At 42.1% G+C, this 7,831-nt stretch overlaps 1 non-coding gene across 1 annotated transcript; it reads right to left on the bottom strand.

The window, feature by feature from the left end:
• Positions 1-3,402: 3,402 nt before the first annotated feature.
• Positions 3,403-3,509, bottom strand: LOC142171328 (small nucleolar RNA R71). Its single transcript, XR_012700900.1, has one exon. It is a non-coding gene; the product is annotated as a small nucleolar RNA R71 (small nucleolar RNA).
• Positions 3,510-7,831: the final 4,322 nt, after the last annotated feature.

The raw sequence follows: 7,831 nt of genomic DNA, 5'->3' as shown, positions 1-7,831 counted from the left end.
CCAATGCTAAATTATAGGTTTTCTATCATTTTCCCCAAAAAGTCAAAAATTGACCCCGGGCCTATTTGGTCAAAACTCGAGGTTCGGACCAAAACCTGATCACCCATGAGCCGAATATGCAATTAGTTTCAAAATCCGACCCCAAAATGAGGTCTAAATTTTAAATTTTCAAAAAGCCTTAACTCTACCCAATTTCTCAATTTCTACCATGAAAATTCTTGATTTTTGATTTAAAAGTGATGAAAAACGTTGGGTAATTGAAATAGTAGAGTTTAGAATTGATTACCAACACTTTGGAGGGATAAATTTATGTGAAAATAATCGCCTCTAGGTCTTGGTAGTTCGAAAAATATGAAGAAATGTGCTTTGCCCATTTTTAAATCTATTTTTGTATACCTAGGCAGGCCTTCATCGCTTTCGCGATGGACCTGCCGCGTTCGCGATGGGTCAGGCCCAAATGGACTTCGTTCGTATTGGATGGCCCACGTTCGTGGAGCTTTAGCTCCTCAGGCCTTCACGTTCGCGGTCAAACGGCCGCCTTCGCATAGAACAAATCGAGCTCCCCTCCTCTAGGACCACTAATTCTGTGCGTTCGTGTGGGATAGAACGCGTTCGCGAAGGGTAACCGACCAGAACTTCGCGCTTGCGTCCTAAGCTCCGCGTTGACGAAGAACAAAATGACCCCTCAACTATTTAACTCTACACGTTCGCGGCTGGGGTAACGCGAACGTGATGCACAATTAATCTGAGCACCAGTAATATCTATGGCATCAGAAATTCTAAGTCTCAAACAACCCGAACTTTCTCCGAAACTCACCCGAGCCCTCAAGGCTCAAAACCAAACATGCATACTAACCCAAAAACATCATACATACTTACTCATGCGATCAAATCACCAAAATAACACCTAGAACTACAAGTTTAACACCAAAATCAAAGAAAATCTCAAGAACTCTTAAAGTTCCATTTTCACAACCGAGGGTCCGATTCACGTCATATGAATTCCGTTTCTTACCTAAATTTTACAGGCACAACTTAAATATCATATTAAACCTGTAACGGGCTCTGGAACCAAAATACGGGCCCGATGCCATCAAATTCAAACATATTTAAATTTCCTAAAACTTTTATAATTCCAGTTAAACAATTTCTTTCAAAAATTTATTTCTCGGTCTTGGGACCTCGGAATTCAATTCCGGGCATTTGCTAAAGCTCCATATTTTTCTACGGACCTTCCGGGACCGTCAAATTATGGGTCCGGGTCTGTTTACCCAAAATGTTCACCGAAGTCAACTTAAATTTAATTTTTAAAGGCAAAATTAGCATTTTCCTCAAATTTTCACATAAAAGCTTTCAGGACATACGTTTGGACTATGCACACAAATCGAGGTAAGACAAAAGGAGGTTTTTAAGACCTCTTATAATAGGTGAATTGGACTATAATTAGGCCCTAGAGAACCACCTTCTTGTATAGTTTTTATGGTAAAAAGTGATAACAAAATGCTCTGATTAGTGTTTTTCATACTTTGCAGGCTATATACAATAAAAGAAGTCTATGTAGTACTTTTGGGATCAATTATGGAGAAAAAGAGGCTAATCTTACAATATCCGCTAAGTGCACCACGCGAAGGCAGCAAAACCAGAACTGGAGATGGACTGCCGCGGTCCCGGCGTAACTGCGGTCGGACCGCGGTAGAAGGCTGTTGCGGATTCTGAGAGGCTAGTTGGCCGCGGTCCTGGCGTAACCGCGATAGGACCGCGATAGGAAGCGGAAAATTGAGGGACTGAAGTGCAAAATACGGGATTTTTAGCCCAAAACCCTATATTAAATAATAGAACCCGCCCAAGGGATATATGTAATGTTTTAGAGAGTACTTTAACAAGAAAAATAAAGTGTGAGAGATCACCCAAAGCATCATATTTTCTTCTTCTCTTTATTTTTCTTGCAATTTTGATCATGAATATTTTCATAGTTTATTTACCCATTGTCATGAGTAGCTAAATCCTTTGTTTAGGGTTTTGATGGAACCTATTGAAGGATGAACTTTTTGATTATGTTAATATAATTTGCTTGTTTAATCTTTATTTGTTCAATTACGTGTTTGTTGTAGTTAATTGACAGGATCCTCAATTAGCTGTGCCTATTTAGTGTGTATAACTCGGGAGAGAGTGCATATTTAGGTGATTGTTGAACAACACCACTCCCAAAGTATAAGAGGGATCTATATCTGTGGGTTTAAAGGTGGGATTAGGGATAACGAAGTCTTGGGTGCAATCTAAAGTGAACTGTAATAAACAAAGCCAGCTAGCATATCTCGAGAGAGTGCGTCTAGTAAATTATCGTGATTACTCGGGAGAGATTCATGGTAAAAAGAGTGTTCATGATTGATAGAGATATATTGGTAAATCTATATGAAACATAAACAGAAGGGATTCCATCAATAGGGAAAATCACTACCTTAGAACCTTCTCAGTATTGTTCACAACTTAAGCATATTTAGTTTACAACTGTTTGTTGACTTTCAATCTTAGTTATTAAATATACCATCAACTGTTATTCACAACATTTGGGGAAATTGATTCTAAATAATTTAGTAAGACCAACGAAAGTAATTGATAGGTTAATTCTATGTGGATTCGACTGTGGACATAAATACTCAGATTATATTTGCAACGTCTACATTGTCCTTTTATAAGGCATAGTTGGGCGTGATTAAATTTTGGTGCTGTTGCCGGGGAATTAACGATGTTATCAATTACAATTTAAAGAAGTACAAAAATTCTTATTGTAGTCAATTTTCTCTATACCCAATTTTTACATTAAAATTTTAACGTTTGTTGACTTGGTTGCACAGGTGCATGCCTAGAAACTCATCGAGATCTGGTGAAGTATTTGAAACATTATCAGATCCCGAGAAAGTTTTCAAGGCCTTGAACCGGGCTAATCGGAAAAACAAACAACAACCAACAACTTTACAATTCGAAACAGTCATGGGGGATCACGAGGAAAACCCAGTGGTACCAATAGTTCTAGAGGCTGCTCTCTATGACTGGGCACAACCCACAGCTGAAAATTTTTCCACAGCCATTGTAGTTCCGCAGATACAGGCTAAGTTATTCCAAATTACGAATAACATGCTGCACTTGTTGCAGAACAAGGGACTATTTTTGGGGTTGCAAGTCGAAGATCCTCAGCAGCACTTGAAGAACTTCCTCTCTATCTGCAAGACCCAAAGGCAGCCCAACGTAACTCCTAAAGTAATCAAGCTATTATTGTTTCCATTTTCAGTGACAGTAACTGCCCAGACTTGGCTAAACTCACTTCCCATAAATTCTATAACAACTTGGGATGAGTTAGTCAGACAATTCCATAACAGGTTCCACCCACCCAATAAGACTGCTCAACAAATTGATGAAATTTTGAGTTTTAAACAGAAACCAATGGAGACACTGCATGAAACATGGGAGCGCTTTAAAGGGATGCTGGTTATATGCCCGCACCATGGTATTCCAGATCTGATGTTGGGGCAGCAGGTTTATATGGGATTGTCAGATAGCGTGAAGAACATTGTTGATGCTTCAGCTGGTGGAGCATTTTTGAGCTAAACATGGAGAGAAGGCCAGAGTCTGCTTGACAAGATGGTACAAAATTCGGGATGGACAACCAAGAATGCACCTATCACTTCAGTGGTTCACTCAGTGCCCTTAGATCCATCCAACTCTATGACTGAAAATATGGCCACCTTATTGACACAGATGAGTATACTCACCAAAAAGGTGGAAGAGTTAGGGCAGAAGCAGCAGGTACACATCGTAGATACTACCAATAGGGGCTTGTGCGCATCTTGCATTGGTCAGCCTATTGGTAACCAGTGGAATGCAGAACATGATCATCATCACTACCCTGAAGACATGAACTATGTGTCTAATTATGGAGGCCAGAGACAAGGTGGTCAGAATTGGGGATAGCAAAATCAACAGTACAGGCTAGTCCAACCACAATTCAACAATGGAAACATGGGAGGTATGAGACCCCCTAACAATATGGCACCTTACCCAAGGCCACAGGGATATAATAATCAGAATCAACAGCAGGGGTATCACCCTCCTCAGCAACAGCATGGTGGAAGGTAGGAAGATGGGTTTGCTAGACTTGAGGCAATGATGCACCAGGTTATTAGGTCTAATGCAAATATTAATGAGAGAGTGGATGCACATAATGCAGTAATCAAGAATATTGAAGTGCACGTAGGCCAAATTTCTATGTCTCTGAACAATTGTCCTCATGGGACACTACCTGCAGACACTCAGATAAATCCAAAAGATCAAGGCCCAAAGCAGCTGATGGCGGTAAGTCTACGTAATGGCAGAGATCTGGATGTAGAGTAAGAGTGGTCTCGAGAAACTAGACAAGCTGAGACACTTATACCAGTGCCCATTGAGCTGGATGAGTCAACAAAACTGACGGAGGTGCCAGTCCAGCCTGCCCAGGAAGAAAATAGCATTTAGAATGCGACTGAGAAAGAAGCTAAGACAGTCCAGGAACCTGTAGTTGATGTAGCAGCTGATAAGGATCAATCCCAGTTGATTGGGAAGAAGAGATATCCTACACCTTTCCCTCAGAGGTTGGCTAAGTACCAAAAGGAGGAGCAATACAAGAAGTTCTTTGAAATGCTGAAACAAATCCAGGTAAACATACCATTGTTTGAAGCTTTGAAGGAGATGCCTGGGTATGCAAAAATGATGAAGGACTTGATGTCCCGAAAGTTTGATTTCCAAGACTTGGCCACAGTTACTCTTACTTAGACATGTAGTGCAGTGGTGACTAGACCAGTTGCAGAAAAGCTGTCTAACCCAGGGAGCTTTACAATTCCATGCACTATTGGTAATTTTGCTTTTGTCAAAGCATTGTGTGATCTAGGGGCCAACATCAATTTTATGCCCCTAGCGATTTACAAGAGGCAGGGCATTGGAAGAGCTAGACCCACCTCTATGTTGTTGCAGCTGGCTGACAAGACAGTGAAATGACCATCTAGTATACTGGATGATGTGCTAATTCAGGTAGGGAAATTTGTGTTCCCTGCAGATTTTGTGATCTTAGATTGCAGAGTGGATGAAAAGATCCCCATAATCTTGGGAAGACCATTCTTGGCCACAGGGAGAGCTCTCATTGATTGTGAAACCGGGGAGCTAAAGATGAGATTGAACGATGAGGAGATAACATTCAATGTGCAGAAATCTATGAGGCGACCAAGTGAATTCGCCAATTCTTCTCTTATTAATGTTGTGGATGTAATCGTAGAGACTGATGATTAGGTGCTAACCATTGAGGACCCCCTTGCTGCATGTTTAATGAATTTGGATGAGGTGAATGGAGAGGAACTGGCGGAATGGGTGTTGGCATTAGAGGGTAGAGGGTTCTGGGATAGAACTCTAGAATTTGAGCCCTTGCACTTGGAAAATCGAGAGACTCTCCACCCAAGCCATCTATCGAAGAACCACCAAATCTGGAGTTAAAGTCATTGCCCAACCATCTTAGGTATGAATTCCTTGGACCTAACTCCACATTACCTATTATTATCTCATCTACTTTGTTAGATGTGCAGGCGTAACAACTCTTACAGGTACTTGAGGAGTGCAAGACTGCCATTGGGTGGACTATGGTAGACATAAAGGGGATCAGCCCCACCTACTGTATGCACAAAATTCTACTGGAAGAGGGACACAAACCTTCCAGGGAACACCAAAGAAGGCTGAACCCTAACATGAAGGAAGTGGTGAAGAAGGAAGTAATAAAATGGTTAGTTGCGGGAATTATCTTCCCAATCTCTGACAGCAGCTGGGTTAGCCTAGTTTAATGTGTACCTAAAAAGGGTGGCATGACGGTAGTTAAGAATGATAACAACGAATTGATCTCTACAAGAACAGTCACGGGCTGGAGAATTTGCATGGATTATAGAAAGCTAAATCTAGCTACCCGGAAAGACCACTTCCCACTTCCCTTCATTGATCAGATGTTAGACAGACTGGAAGGGAGGTCACAGTTCTGTTTTCTGGACGGGTACTCAGCATACAACCAGATCTCCATTGCACCAGAGGACAGAGAGAAGACCTCTTTCACTTGCCCTTATGGCATTTATGCCTTTCGGAGGATGCCATTTGGCCTATGCAATTGCACCCGCCACATTCCAACAGTGCGTGATGTCTATCTTCACTGACATGGTAGAGGATATAATGGAGGTATTCATGGATGACTTCTCAGTGGTGGGGAACTCATTTGATGAGTGCATGATAAATCTGACTCGTGTGCTGAAACGGTGTATCGAGACTAACCTGGTTCTAAATTGGGAGAAGTGTCACTTCATAGTACAAGAAGGCATTGTCTTGGGGCACCGAGTGTCAAGCAAAGGAATTGAGGTGGATCGTGCTAAAGTGGATGTAATACCAAAGCTACCTCCTCAAACATTAGTCAAAGCAATCAGAAGCTTCATTGGGCATGCCGGTTTCTACCGAAGATTCATAAAAGACTTCTTAAAAATTGCCAACCCTCTCTGTAAGTTGTTAGAAAAAGATCACCCTTTCTTGTTTCTGATGATTGAAGGGTAGCATTCGAGGAGCTGAAAAAGAGACTGGTCACAACACCTATCATTGTTGCCCCCAACTGGGAGAAACCATTCAAACTCATGTGTGATGCCAGTGACTACGCAGTGGGCGCAGTGCTGGGACAACAGAAGGATAAGCTGATGCATCCAATATACTATGCTAGTAGAATGCTGAGTGGAGCCCAGCTGAACTATACTGTGACTGAGAAGGAGATGTTGGCTGTGGTGTTTGCTTTCGACAAGTTCAGATCATATCTGATTGGTTCTAAGGTAATTGTATATACTGATCATGCAGCTCTCAGGTACTTGATTGAGAAGAAGGAGTCTAAGCCGCGCCTGATTCATTGGGTGTTGCTACTGCAAGAATTCGACCTTGAAATTCGTGACCGTAAGGGCATAAAGAACCAAGTCGCTGATCATCTATCACGACTTGAGGGAGCTGAAAATGCAGTTGAGTTTGAAGATATTCTGGAAACCTATCCAGACGAGCAGCTGCTTGCTACTAATCTTGAGGAAGCGCCATAGTATGCAGACTTTGCAGATTACCTAGCCTGCAGTATAGTTCCCTATGACCTTTCATCTGTACAAAAGAAAAAGTTTTATCGTGACTGCCGCATGCATTATTGGGATGAGCCTTACCTATTTAGAATTTGTGTTGACAATATGATCCGGAGGTGTGTCCCCGAGATAGAACAATCTTCTGTTTTGCAGGCTTGTCACGCATCTGCTTATGGAGGACATTTTGGAGGGGTCAGGACAGCTGCGAAAGTGCTTGAGGCCGGATTCTTTTGGCCAACAGTGTTTAAAGATGCGCACCAATGGGTGAAGGGCTGCAATGAATGTCAGCGGACCGGGAACATTTCCCATCGCCATGAGATGCCCATGAACCCAATTCAAGAGGTGGAAGTGTTTGATGTCTGGGGGATTGACTTCATGGGTCCCTTCGTCAGCTCCTATGGCAATAAGTACATACTTGTTGCTGTGGATTACGTGTCCAAATGGGTAGAAGCTGCAACATTGTCCACCAATGATGCAAGAGTGGTGGTGGGGTTTTTGAAGAAGAACATATTCACTAGATTTGGGACACCAAGGGCGATTATCAGTGACGGAGGCACTCAGTTTTGTAATAGAGCTTTCGAGAAGTTGCTTGCAAAGTATGATGTACGCCACAAGGTGGATACCCTTTATCACCCGCAAACTAGTGGGCAAGTTGAAGTGTCCAATAGAGA

This window comes from Nicotiana tabacum, chromosome 16 (genome assembly GCF_000715075.1).
Source record: "Nicotiana tabacum cultivar K326 chromosome 16, ASM71507v2, whole genome shotgun sequence".
Taxonomy (NCBI): domain Eukaryota; kingdom Viridiplantae; phylum Streptophyta; class Magnoliopsida; order Solanales; family Solanaceae; genus Nicotiana; species Nicotiana tabacum.
Note: the sequence above shows the minus strand (reverse complement) of the source record. Positions and strands in the feature narration are given on the sequence as shown.